Here is a 13,390-nt window from a genome sequence, read left to right as displayed (position 1 = left end):
AAGGCACAACCTAGATTAGAGCCAATGTCCTAAGTAGTTGAACATGTTATTACTCCAACCTCATGAAAGTGACAAACCAATACATTTTCATTTTTGTCAAAAACTACTTTATAACAAAGGAGTGCCTTTGATTTGACGGCTTGCACATGAGCAGTTCAGCGAGAGACCACCGTTAGACCCGATGACGTGTTTCTGGGCATGAGCTTAGCTAGCCAATGTCGTCATGACAAGTGTGATCGGGGATTTCTATTGGATAAGCACTTTCTGCACATCTTCATATTGTACTGTCTTTGGTCCCACCCATGACGGTATTTTCTAGTGACAGAGAAATGGTTGTTGCATTGATTCATTTTCAGTCCTGTGGACTTCACCAAGTGAGATTCTGAATGAATATACTGTATGTTGTCATTAAAATGTCATTCTTTAAGACAATACATAATACGGTGGTCTGAAACCCATAGTTTTGAGGCCACATCAGACCTGCAAGTCACATTATGCTGGTTTGCAAAGTGATGTGTAATTCCTATTGGAATCCAGGCAGAGGGGGGATATTAAACATTTCAAATTTTTATTCTCCCCAAAATCTGCATTCAGAATGACCAGGGTTGGGAAGACAAAAATGTGAAAATACCTTTAACATGGAACAACCATTTCAGTAACGAGTGGAAAAGTTCAGAATTGTTATTTTATTTATGGTTGAGTAGCATAAGATTAATTCATCAATCAATGTACATGCAGAAACATAGATATCGAAACAAACTATTTCAAAAATCAACCTGCAAGAGAGCTTGCTGGCAATTATGATATTGATGGGTGTGGTTTTGGTTCAACTTTGGTTATTAACATTAACACTGGGATTCTTTCACACCAATGTGTGTTAGTTTAACTCTTTACAGTGTTTATTAAATTCCCGAATCAACACTAGTTAACACTGGCCAATGTGCTGTGTGCTATGAAAGCGACACATCTGCATGCTTCTAAACATTTCAAGAACCTTTAGATGCAACATCAGAGGTTCTTTATAGGGCAAGAGATCTCCAAGGAACCTTACGAGCTGAGGAATAACACATTTTTTCAGTGTAGGAAAAACATGTTGCAGAAGAGAGATTTCAGTAGATAGAGCAGCAGAGATGATCAATACAGTATAGACTAACAGAGGATGTGTAGCACTGAAAGACACTCAAAGGCCTTTGCAGAGTGGACTAACATACACACAGTCACAGTGAGACGACACACACACACACACACACACACACACACACACACACACATACACACCAATACTCACAGCCTTTACACAGAAACGTCCATTCATACACATACTTACAGATCTATCTACTGCAAATGGATGAGTGATTACACCCACTCACTCAGAGACTTCTCCAGACAGTGACTGTTAACACACACACACAGACCACTCCAGAGCAGATGACTACCACACTCACAGGTGAGCTGTCAGTGTCTGAATTCTCTTCCACCTCAAGTCACATCATGTAAAAATGTTGTGTGTGTGTGTGTGTGTGTGTGTGTGTGTGTGTGTGTGTGTGTGTGTGTGTGAACTGTAAACAGTCTGTATGGCCTAAGTAGTTGCCGGCTGTAAGTCATAGTAAGTTGCCTTAGGCCCTAGACAAATTATGACTTATATCCTCTCCACCTCACCTCTTTCTTTTCCTCCTAGTCCTACCCTCTCCTCTCCCCCAGACAAGGTGCAGTAGCTGAACGCATGAGCCAGGTGCTTATCCATGTATGCCATATATGTACAGTACATAGTGTCAATCACCAACACTTTTTATCCCTGCCTTTCTCCTGGGCTTGGATTACATAGTGACTGACTGTGTGTGTGTGCATGTTTGTCAGTGTGAGAAAGAGAGAGCAGACACGTGCATGCGTGCGAGCATGCCTGCGTAGCTCACCTTTCAACATACCTCCTCTGAGCAGTCTCTTTGAACATGGCCAATGATCAGGCTTGCTGCTCTAAATACTGTAGGAACCTGCATCTGGCTTCCTGTTGGCTCTCTCTCAGCGCTATGAGTCAGGCTACTCTCAAAGACACACTCCTCCCCCTCCCCCATCTCCCCATTTTCAATGAAATCACCTCTCTCGTTAGTCGGTGAGCTCCTTCACTCTTCCACCCATAGAAGCCGTTGGTACTATAGTTAGTTAACTTCCTGTCTGTGATGTTTTGAAACCTCTACGGTTTCCCTTTTAATCTCCCACTTAATTACTCTCAACTTAATTAGTATCATCATCATCATCATCATGATCATTAATATCCACTGTATGTCATCACTGTTTTTGTCTTCCACTTGTTCCTACTTTCTTGTACTTGTGGTCATCATCATGGATGTCATCACTGTGACGTCCTCTATTTGCGTTTGTCCATCATCATCATCATCATCATCATCATCATCATCATCCTTTTCCGTTCAGTACTAGGACCATGTGATGACCATGGAGTTAGGGAGCGTATCATCTTTAGTCTCTAAGCATCCTCTGAACAGCTGGTCACCGCTCGGATCCATCCCAGAATGCTGTTTCCCGCGACAGTAATCAGGGCCGTTACCACAGCAAATGAGCGTAGCCGTTTCCATAGCAATGGAACAGTCCTATCTTGGCGGTCGTCCCGTGGTTTAAAGCTCCGCTCATTTCATCCCATCTGTTTCCACTGATTAGCGTGCAGCCACTGATTGAAAATTATATGAGTCAATACGCCACAAAGCAGTGCTGACACAACGCCCCTCTGGATCCGACTGGTTCTTAGAAGATGGGCTGAAGGCAGGTGCAACAGGAACAGCAAAGTGATGGTAGCAACTTTCTGTAGTGATCCTCGCTATATGAGCCACGTTACAATTATCATCAAGTGGGAGTTTGAATTGGGGTCACCTCCCTGCCCTGCCGTTTGCTACATTGCTGATGGAGTGGGATGGTGCCAGTGAGGCCGTCAGAGAGGGGTGCACACGTGAGGGTCTTGGTATAGAGGAGCGTGGGGACAGGCTTTCATGAAGAAATGGGGTAATGTAGCGACGTTTATACAACACCTAACAACCTCGTGAAGTGGTTCTGACCTTTTGGTGTAGCAGTTAAGGTGTTGGCGTTTACAGTCGTCGGACCCGGGTTCGAGTCACGGTCAGAGCTACCACCTGAATTCACTCCATGTCTTTACAGTGTTCATCATGTTGTTCATGGGTACCTCTGTACATTGAGAGGTTACTCCATCATTAACCTCTAAAGTTGCAGTTGTTCTTGTTCAACAGTTCTGATGATATAGCCAAGCATTCTCATTTGGCCACTGCTGGAGAGGTGTCAAGGCTTTCCAATGAAGATTGTCTCAACTGAATAAGATACAGTGAGTGATGTGGATCAGTAGACATGGTTCAAAAAAATCAAATCAAATCAAATTTTATTTGTCACATACACATGGTTAGCAGATGTTAATGCGAGTGTAGCGAAATGCTTGTGCTTCTAGTTCCGACAATGCAGTAATAACCAACAAGTAATCTAACTAACAATTCCAAAACTACTGTCTTGTACACAGTGTAAGGGGATAAAGAATATGTACATAAGGATATATGAATGAGTGATGGGACAGAGCAGCATAGGCAAGATACAGTAGATGGTATCGAGTACAGTATATACATATGAGATGAGTATGTAAACAAAGTGGCATAGTTAAAGTGGCTAGTGATACATGTATTACATAAGGATACAGTCGATGATATAGAGTACAGTATATACGTATGCATATGAGATGAATAATGTAGGGTAAGTAACATTATATAAGGTAGCATTGTTTAAAGTGGCTAGTGATATATTTACATCATTTCCCATCAATTCCCATTATTAAAGTGGCTGGAGTTGAGTCAGTGTCAGTGTGTTGGCAGCAGCCACTCAATGTTAGTGGTGGCTGTTTAAAAGTCTGATGGCCTTGAGATAGAAGCTGTTTTTCAGTCTCTCGGTCCCAGCTTTGATGCACCTGTACTGACCTCGCCTTCTGGATGATAGCGGGGTGAACAGGCAGTGGCTCGGGTGGTTGATGTCCTTGATGATCTTTATGGCCTTCCTGTGACATCGGGTGGTGTAGGTGTCCTGGAGGGCAGGTAGTTTGCCCCCGGTGATGCGTTGTGCAGACCTCACTACCCTCTGGAGAGCCTTACGGTTGAGGGCGGAGCAGTTGCCGTACCAGGCTGTGATACAGCCCGCCAGGATGCTCTCGATTGTGCATCTGTAGAAGTTTGTGAGTGCTTTTGGTGACAAGCCGAATTTCTTCAGCCTCCTGAGGTTGAAGAGGCGCTGCTGCGCCTTCTTCACAATGCTGTCTGTGTGAGTGGACCAATTCAGTTTGTCTGTGATGTGTATGCCGAGGAACTTAAAACTTGCTACCCTCTCCACTACTGTTCCATCGATGTGGATAGGGGGGTGTTCCCTCTGCTGTTTCCTGAAGTCCACAATCATCTCCTTAGTTTTGTTGAGTGTGAGGTTATTTTCCTGACACCACACTCCGAGGGCCCTCACCTCCTCCCTGTAGGCCGTCTCGTCGTTGTTGATAATCAAGCCTACAACTGTTGTGTCGTCCGCAAACTTGATGATTGAGTTGGAGGCGTGCGTGGCCACGCAGTCGTGGGTGAACAGGGAGTACAGGAGAGGGCTCAGAACGCACCCTTGTGGGGCCCCAGTGTTGAGGATCAGCGGGGAGGAGATGTTGTTGCATACCCTCACCACCTGGGGGCGGCCCGTCAGGAAGTCCAGTACCCAGTTGCACAGGGCGGGGTCGAGACCCAGGGTCTCGAGCTTGATGACGAGCTTGGAGGGTACTATGGTGTTGAATGCCGAGCTGTAGTCAATGAACAGCATTCTCACATAGGTATTCCTCTTGTCCAGATGGGTTAGGGCGGTGTGCAGTGTGGTTGAGATTGCATCGTCTGTGGACCTATTTGGGCGGTAAGCAAATTGGAGTGGGTCTAGGGTGTCAGGTAGGGTGGAGGTGATATGGTCCTTGACTAGTCTCTCAAAGCACTTCATGATGACGAAAGTGAGTGCTACGGGGCGGTAGTCGTTTAGCTCAGTTACCTTAGCTTTCTTGGGAACAGGAACAATGGTGGCCCTCTTGAAGCATGTGGGAACAGCAGACTGGTATAAGGATTGATTGAATATGTCCGTAAACACACCGGCCAGCTGGTCTGCGCATGCTCTGAGGGCGCGGCTGGGGATGCCGTCTGGGCCTGCAGCCTTGCGAGGGTTAACACGTTTAAATGTCTTACTCACCTCGGCTGCAGTGAAGGAGAGACCGCATGTTTTCGTTGCAGGCCGTGTCAGTGGCACTGTATTGTCCTCAAAGCGGGCAAAAAAGTTATTTAGTCTGCCTGGGAGCAGGACATCCTGGTCCGTGACTGGGCTGGATTTCTTCCTGTAGTCCGCGATTGACTGTAGACCCTGCCACATGCCTCTTGTGTCTGAGCCGTTGAATTGAGATTCTACTTTGTCTCTGTACTGACGCTTAGCTTGTTTGATAGCCTTGCGGAGGGAATAGCTGCACTGTTTGTATTCGGTCATGTTACCAGACACCTTGCCCTGATTAAAAGCAGTGGTTCGCGCTTTCAGTTTCACGCGAATGCTGCCATCAATCCACGGTTTCTGGTTAGGGAATGTTTTAATCGTTGCTATGGGAACGACATCTTCAACGCACGTTCTAATGAACTCGCACACCGAATCAGCATATTCGTCAATGTTGTTGTCTGACGCAATACGAAACATGTCCCAGTCCACGTGGTGGAAGCAGTCTTGGAGTGTGGAGTCAGCTTGGTCGGACCAGCGTTGGCTCAGCGTGGGAGCCTCTTGTTTTAGTTTCTGTCTGTAGGCAGGGATCAACAAAATGGAGTCGTGGTCAGCTTTTCTGAAAGGGGGGCGGGCAGGGCCTTATATGCGTCGCGGAAGTTAGAGTAACAATGATCCAAGGTCTTTCCACCCCTGGTTGCGCAATCGATATGCTGATAAAATTTAGGGAGTCTTGTTTTCAGATTAGCCTTGTTAAAATCCCCAGCTACAATGAATGCAGCCTCCGTAAATGGTTTCCAGTTTGCAAAGAGTCAAATAAAGTTCATTCAGAGCCATCGATGTGTCTGCTTGGGGGGGGATATATACGGCTGTGATTATAATCGAAGAGAATTCTCTTGGTAGATAATGCGGTCTACATTTGATTGTGAGGAATTCTAAATCAGGTGAACAGAAGGATTTGAGTTCCTGTTTCTTTCATCACACCATGTCACGTTAGTCATAAGGCATACGCCCCCGCCCCTCTTCTTACCAGAAAGATGTTTGTTTCTGTCTGCGCGATGCGTGGAGAAACCCGTTGGCTGCACCGCCTCGGATAGCGTCTCTCCAGTGAGCCACGTTTCTGTGAAGCAAAGAACGTTACAGTCTCTGATGTCCCTCTGGAATGCTACCCTTGCTCGGATTTCATCAACCTTGTTGTCAAGAGACTGGACATTGGCAAGAAGAATGCTAGGGAGTGGTGCACGGTGTGCCCGTCTCCGGAGTCTGACCAGAAGACCGCCTCGTTTCCCTCTTTTTCGGAGTTGTTTTTTTGGGTCGCTGCATGGAATCCACTCCGTTGTCCTGTTTGTAAGGCAGAACACAGGATCCGCGTCGCGAAAAACATATTCTTGGTCGTACTGATGGTGAGTTGATGCTGATCTTATATTCAGTAGTTCTTCTCGACTGTATGTAATGAAACCTAAGATGACCTGGGGTACTAATGTAAGAAATAACACGTAAAAAAACAAAAAACTGCATAGTTTCCTAGGAACGCGAAGCGAGGCGGCCATCTCTGTCGGCGCCGGACATGTGGCACATGCAGCATGTGACTTGACTATAAACACTTTCGCATGTACAGTGCCTTCAGAAAGTATTCACACTTCTTGACTTTTTCTACATTTTGTTGTGTTACAAAGTGGGATTTAATTGTTACGATCTACACAAAATACTCTGTAATGTCCAAGTGGAAGAACAATTCTAACATTTGTATAAAAATCAGACACTAATATATCTTGATTGGAAAAGTTTTTAACCCCCTGAGTCAAGACATGTTAGAATCACCTTTGACAGTGATTACAGCTGTGTGTCTTTCTGGGTAAGTCTCTAAGAGCTTTGCAAACCTGGATTATGCAGTATTTGCACATTATTCTAAAATTCTTCAAGCTCTGTTAAGTTGATTGTTGATCATTGCTAGACAGCCATTTTGAAGTCTTGCCATAGATTTTTAAGACGATTTAAGTCAAAACACATAAAGGAACAGAGCATTGACAGTGCAGGTGACCAGTGAGTTGAGGGAACTGTAGAGAAACCATATGCTGGTTGTATGGACTTTATGTTGTCGTCGTAGGAGATGAGAGAGAGAGAGAGAGAGAGAGACAGAGAGAGACAGAGAGAGACAGAGAGAGACAGAGAGAGAGAGACAGATTTTTGTGTGAAGAACAAAATTGTTTGCTGTTAATTAGACTGAAACACACATCTATCTACCTTCAGGTCAACTGTGATTGTAAACACACCGCTTCACCTCTGTGTGTGTGCATGCAGCCAGCTGTGTCTCACCTCTCTCTGAAGGCCAATTAGTAGTCCCCCCACATTGCCTTTTTTATTTTCTCTCTTATCTACAACTCCCCCTTCTTTCCCTCTTTCCCCTCTTTTTCCTCTCCTTCCTTTTTTAACTTGCTCAGAATTTTCACACAAGAAGTTTGAAATTTGGTCTTTCCCAGCATCCTTCACACCATCTGTCTTTCTCTGAATCTTTTAAAGATAATCTCCTCTCAATTCCCAGAAAGACAGGGACCTTCCCCTATCACCACCTCTCATTTTCTCTGTCACCTTCTCTCTCTCATCCATGATGTTCTCTCTCTTTTCTTCACACCCTACAACACACACTGACACTGACACAAACACACACACAAACATATACTCATCTTGCCCCATCCAACAAAACAGTCTCCTACTCCATATACAATGGGAGACGATAATACAACAACTTTGACTCTGATGTCACTACGATAGCAAACACATTCTAATCTTAATGTCTTACACAAGTAATGTCTAATGTTAACACATCATTGGTGTGATATAGTGATAACTGTCGACTAACGTCATTGATGTTTTCTTTTGTGCACGCACACACACACACACACACACACACACACAGTGTGTCAGATCTATCACCAACACTCTGTCCCTTGCTCATACTCAGTAATCTGCTCATTATCAGGCTGGTGGTGATGTAAGCTGGATGTTAAGTCTGTAATGGTTACATGGTGTTTGACAGATTTGACAAAGGCTTCAAGCTCATTGTCAGGGCTGTCGGAATCAGTCCAATCTGTTAACAGAGACAACCAAAAAGTAACAGGGGAAAGAAGGATATAAAATATGATAGTGAACTATGAACATCAGATGTGTACATACTGTAAATGTATACACCTGCATAATGCAGGCATACTCAAACTGATTGCTGAAAACACATGGCAACATTCGCAAATACACACACAGGGAGCTGTCCACTTCTATCAACACAAACAAGTAATGCTCACACACAAGCATAATAAACCTATACCCAGTAATGGTGAAATGTCTATTTCTCCTCTGGTTCACTTCTAGTTGTTTCAGTCACTGATGCCTCTCTCACAGCTCCACATATGAGACCCATATGTTTCTTTCTCTTGTCCTCCCCCTCACTCCTTTTAACACAACCAAACATGGAGTGGGGACGGTAATAACCACGACACCTTCCTCTGGCGGAGCTCTGTCTCCTTGTCCTCCTCCGACAGCGGCTCCCTTACGCTCGCCCGCCACTAGCTCGCTGGGAAGTAGGTTGTTGCCATGGTGACCGTGCACTTGACGGACAGGTTTGTGTATGTATACTGGCGCTCAGTGAGGAACGTCCCCATTACCTGCAATTAGCAGCTCCACTACTCTACACACACACACACATACACACATATTTACAGTTGGCTCCAAAATTACTGGCACCCCTGACTGGCAATGCACAAACAATACTTAAAAAAATATAAACAATATAATTATAGAGAAGCTCAAAATACCAACATGTGAGAAATACTGTACTTTATTAATGTTTCGGTGGAACCAACCAAAATCATACAATTATTTAATACAACATAAATTTCACCAAAATCAAGGTTTCATAATTATTGGCACTCCTCATTTAGTACTAATGCAAACAACTCTGGCAAGGATAACAGCATGGAGTCTTTTCCTATGGTGTTTGACAAGGTAAAGGAACACATTTGCAGAGATGTTGGACCATTCCTCTATGCAGATCCTTTCAAGATCCTTCACATTCTTGGGTTTGCGCTTATCATCTGCCCTCTTCCACTCAGCCCACAGGTTTTCCATTGGATTGAGGTCCGGCGACTGAGATGGCCATGGCAGAACATTGATTTTGTTGCCACAACTATTTCTGTGTGGATCTTGAGGTATGTTTTGGGTCATTGTCTTGTTGGAAAGTCCACCTAAGGCCAAGTCCCAGACTTCTGGCAGAGGCAACCAGATTGTCAGCCAAAATTGCCTGATACTTGGTGGAATTATGCCATCAATCTTAACCAGTGCCCCTGGACCTCTGGAATTAAAACAGCCCCTAAACATCACTGACTCACAACCATATTTCACCGTGAGTATGAGGTGCCTCTCCTTGTATGCATCTCTGTTTCGACGCCAAACATGCCGATGCTGTATCTGACCAAACATTTCATTTTGGTCTCATCTGACCAGAGCACCTTCTTCCAGTCATAATTTAAATGACGTTTGGCAAACTCCAAGCGCTTGCGTCTGTGTCTTGGAGTCAGAAAGGGCTTTCTTCTGGCAACTCTTCCAAAGAGCCTGTGGTTGTGGAGGTGGCGTCTGATGTTGCTTTTTGAAACCTGGTGATCCCAAGATGCCACCAAAGACGGCAATTCTTTCACAGTGATTCTTGGGGATTTTGTTGCTTCTCTCACCATCCTCCTCCCTATCCTGGTTGGGCAAAATGCATTTGCGTCCTCTACCAATGAGGTTTTCAACTGTTCCATATCTTTTAAATGTTTTAACAATTGTCCTGACAGTGCTCAGTGGTATATTTAATTGTTTGTGTATCTTCTTGTAGCCATTACCAGATTTATGAAGGTCTACAACCATCTGTACATTTTGAACTGCTAGTTCTTTTGTTTTCTTCATGGTGTTGGATGACAAAGGGATACTGCATGCTTGTTACCTAATTTTTATACCCTAGTGAAACAGGAAGTGATGTAATGGCTCAATATAGTTCCTTAAGACTTAGATAAACATAAATAAGTGGAATTGAATTCCTGGTTTAATTTTGGTAGATGTTATTTAAAATAATATTTAAGGGTGCCATTAATTGTGAAACCTTGATTTGGAGGACATTGATTTTTAATTAAATCAATAAATGATTTTGGTGGGTTCGATTGAAACATTAATAAAGTACAGTATTTCTCACATGTTGGTATTTTGAGTTTATCTCTATAATTATATTGTTTATATTTTTTAAAGTATTGTTTGTGCATTGCCAGTCATTTTTGATCCCACTGTATATACTGTATATATATAAAAACACCTACACACACACACACACCCACACACATATGTCAAAATACACACACACACCTACGCGCACCCACCTAGACTAAATACAAACACTTATAAAACTGCTATACTCTCCTGAAACACATTATACTTAAGTATAACACGCACCCACTAATTTGTATAAAAGTTGTATGCATGTGTGTCATGTGATATGCACATACCATACATACACAGAGACCAGTTGTACAAACATCAACAATGCAGTCACATACTGTACACATGCACTCAAACAATTGGAGAGGCATACAAATATACCCACACACAAAAGCAGTCAGACACACACCACATATTACATACTGTCATACACTCTGTTTTCCTCAGCATATCAGATAATTTTTCACACACACGTACAAACTCCAAACAAACAAACAAATCAACAGCCAGGCCCGCTCAGATCTACATGGTACATTTACAGCAACATTTTTACAGTCAGCTACTGTAATTCTATATTACAGTACTGTACTCTAAAGAGCAATGCATTTTGGGAGCTCAATGGCATTTTGCTACACTGCTGTAAAATTAGAACAATTGCTGTAATTGTACAATACAATTTCAGCAGAACACTGAATTATGGTGTATTGTGAGAAAATGTTGTGGGTGGTGAAAGAATCTCTGGCTCATAAAAATATTTTGAGGCATGCCTTGTAAGAGGCTATATTTGTTGCACTCATTGGTGAAAATGCTTTACCCCACAGAATACAGTTTCATGACATATTTAAAAATCCGTCCTGTAAATCTATAGTAACTTACTGGCTACTGTGCTACCAGTAATTTATTACCATACCATATTTTTAAATCTAAAAACCTTTTCCTGTAAATCTACAGAAATGTACTGACTACTGTGCTGCCTGTAATTTACTGTAATTCAGTACTACACTTATAGAACACAGTACCCTACTGTAATTTTGATGTACCAAAAACCTTTTGTGGGCGCATGCTATTGTTGTGGTTCATTAACACACTTTGAGGCGTATCTTGTAAGAGGCTATACTTGTTGCATCCGTTATTGCGAGTGCTGTACTAATTTAAGTAATATGTGGTAGTAGTTCCCTAACAGTTAAATGTATCTAGGGGACAGATCAGATAAGTCTCAGACCTTTAATGGGCGTTTATCTCTTTTTGAACTGTTTTGCCCTGTCGTCACTGCCAGTTTCCAAGCCTGGTTAAGGCCTCTACAAGTGCAAGTGATATCAAACACCAAATATTCATTTGGTGTTCTGTAATATAGAATTACATATTTACTGTTAGCAACTGCTATCATTTTATTACAAAACAATTGAACAATAAAGTACTGTATTGCTGTATATGTATATTGGGGTGGCAGGGTAGCCTAGTGGTTAGAGCGTTGGATTAGTAACTGGACTAGTTGCAAGTTCAAATCCCCGAGCTGACAAGGTACAAATCTGTCGTTCTGCCCCTGAACAGGCAGTTAACCCACTGTTCTTAGGCCGTCATTGAAAATAAGAATTTGTTCTTAACTGACTTGCTTGGTTAAATACAGGTAAAATATTACCTGCACCATTCTGTAAATTATGGTGCATTGTGGAAAATATGTTGTGGGAGGGGAAAGAGTTGCTGGCTCATTAACATATTTTGAGGCATGCCCTGTGAATGGCTATATTTGTTGCACCCGTTAGTTAGTGAGAATGCTATACCAATTTAACTGATATGTGGTAGTAGTGCCCTGACAATGTAATGGATATAGAGAACAGATCAGCTTGACTGTGTTTCTTTAACCTTTCATGGTTGAATATTAAGTGCTGAGCTGTTATAATGGCCAGTTTTGAAGTCTTTGTTTTGGTCTCTAGAATTTTAAGTGATATTGAACACCAACTAGTATGTTGTAATATACAAATGCCAACCTGCTTGCACTAACTACTCCCATGTAATTACTGTAAAATACCAACATTATTACAGGAGCATTTACTTTATTAGAGTATATTTGGCAAATATTACAGTATTGTACTGTGTCATTGCTCTGCATTATCCAATTACTTACAGGAAGCTGGTTGAGAGTTACTGTGAATATTGCAGTAACATACCTTGCATTGGCCAGAGATTGGCAATGAAACATTAGAAAATGTAACATGTTACAAATAAAGGATATTTTGAAGACCGGTGTATCCTTAACTACAACAACATTCCCAGTAACGGTTAAGGAAATGTTTTACTTGCTGACTGTGATATGTAGGTTTTTATCAGCCTTAGATGAATGCACTGACTCTAAGTTGCTCTGGACAAGAGCGTCTGCTAAATGACCAACATGTAAATGTTAAAAATAAACATTTGCCAAGCACACTGCTGGATATCATTCTAATGAGCTCCGCCCTTAAACTGTTTGTATTTTGATCAAATATGGCCTTGTTTGGAGGCGGTCTTCATTAGAATAATACCCAGCAGTGTGCTTTGGAAGTGTTCATTTTTACATTTACATTTTGCTCATTTAACGGAAACTCTTATCGAGAGACTTACAAACTGTGTATTAAATTAAGGTAAATAAGAATATACCACAGTCATAGCAAGTAAAAAGATGATGTTACCATTACCGAGAATGTTGTAGTTAAGCGGTTTACTTGCAAGTATATCTTTCTATTAGAAAATACTAAAATACATGTATTCTAATTCAACTTTTATGAAATAGGCAACATGAATTGTAGGGCGGTCCAGCAAAATATAAACAACAAAATAGGCATTGAAGTACCTACAGTATGTCAAATACATGTGACATAAATACTGCCTGTCGTTGGTACTA

The sequence above is a fragment of the Oncorhynchus clarkii genome, chromosome 22 (assembly GCF_045791955.1).
Source record: "Oncorhynchus clarkii lewisi isolate Uvic-CL-2024 chromosome 22, UVic_Ocla_1.0, whole genome shotgun sequence".
Taxonomy (NCBI): Eukaryota; Metazoa; Chordata; class Actinopteri; order Salmoniformes; family Salmonidae; genus Oncorhynchus; species Oncorhynchus clarkii.
Note: the sequence above shows the minus strand (reverse complement) of the source record.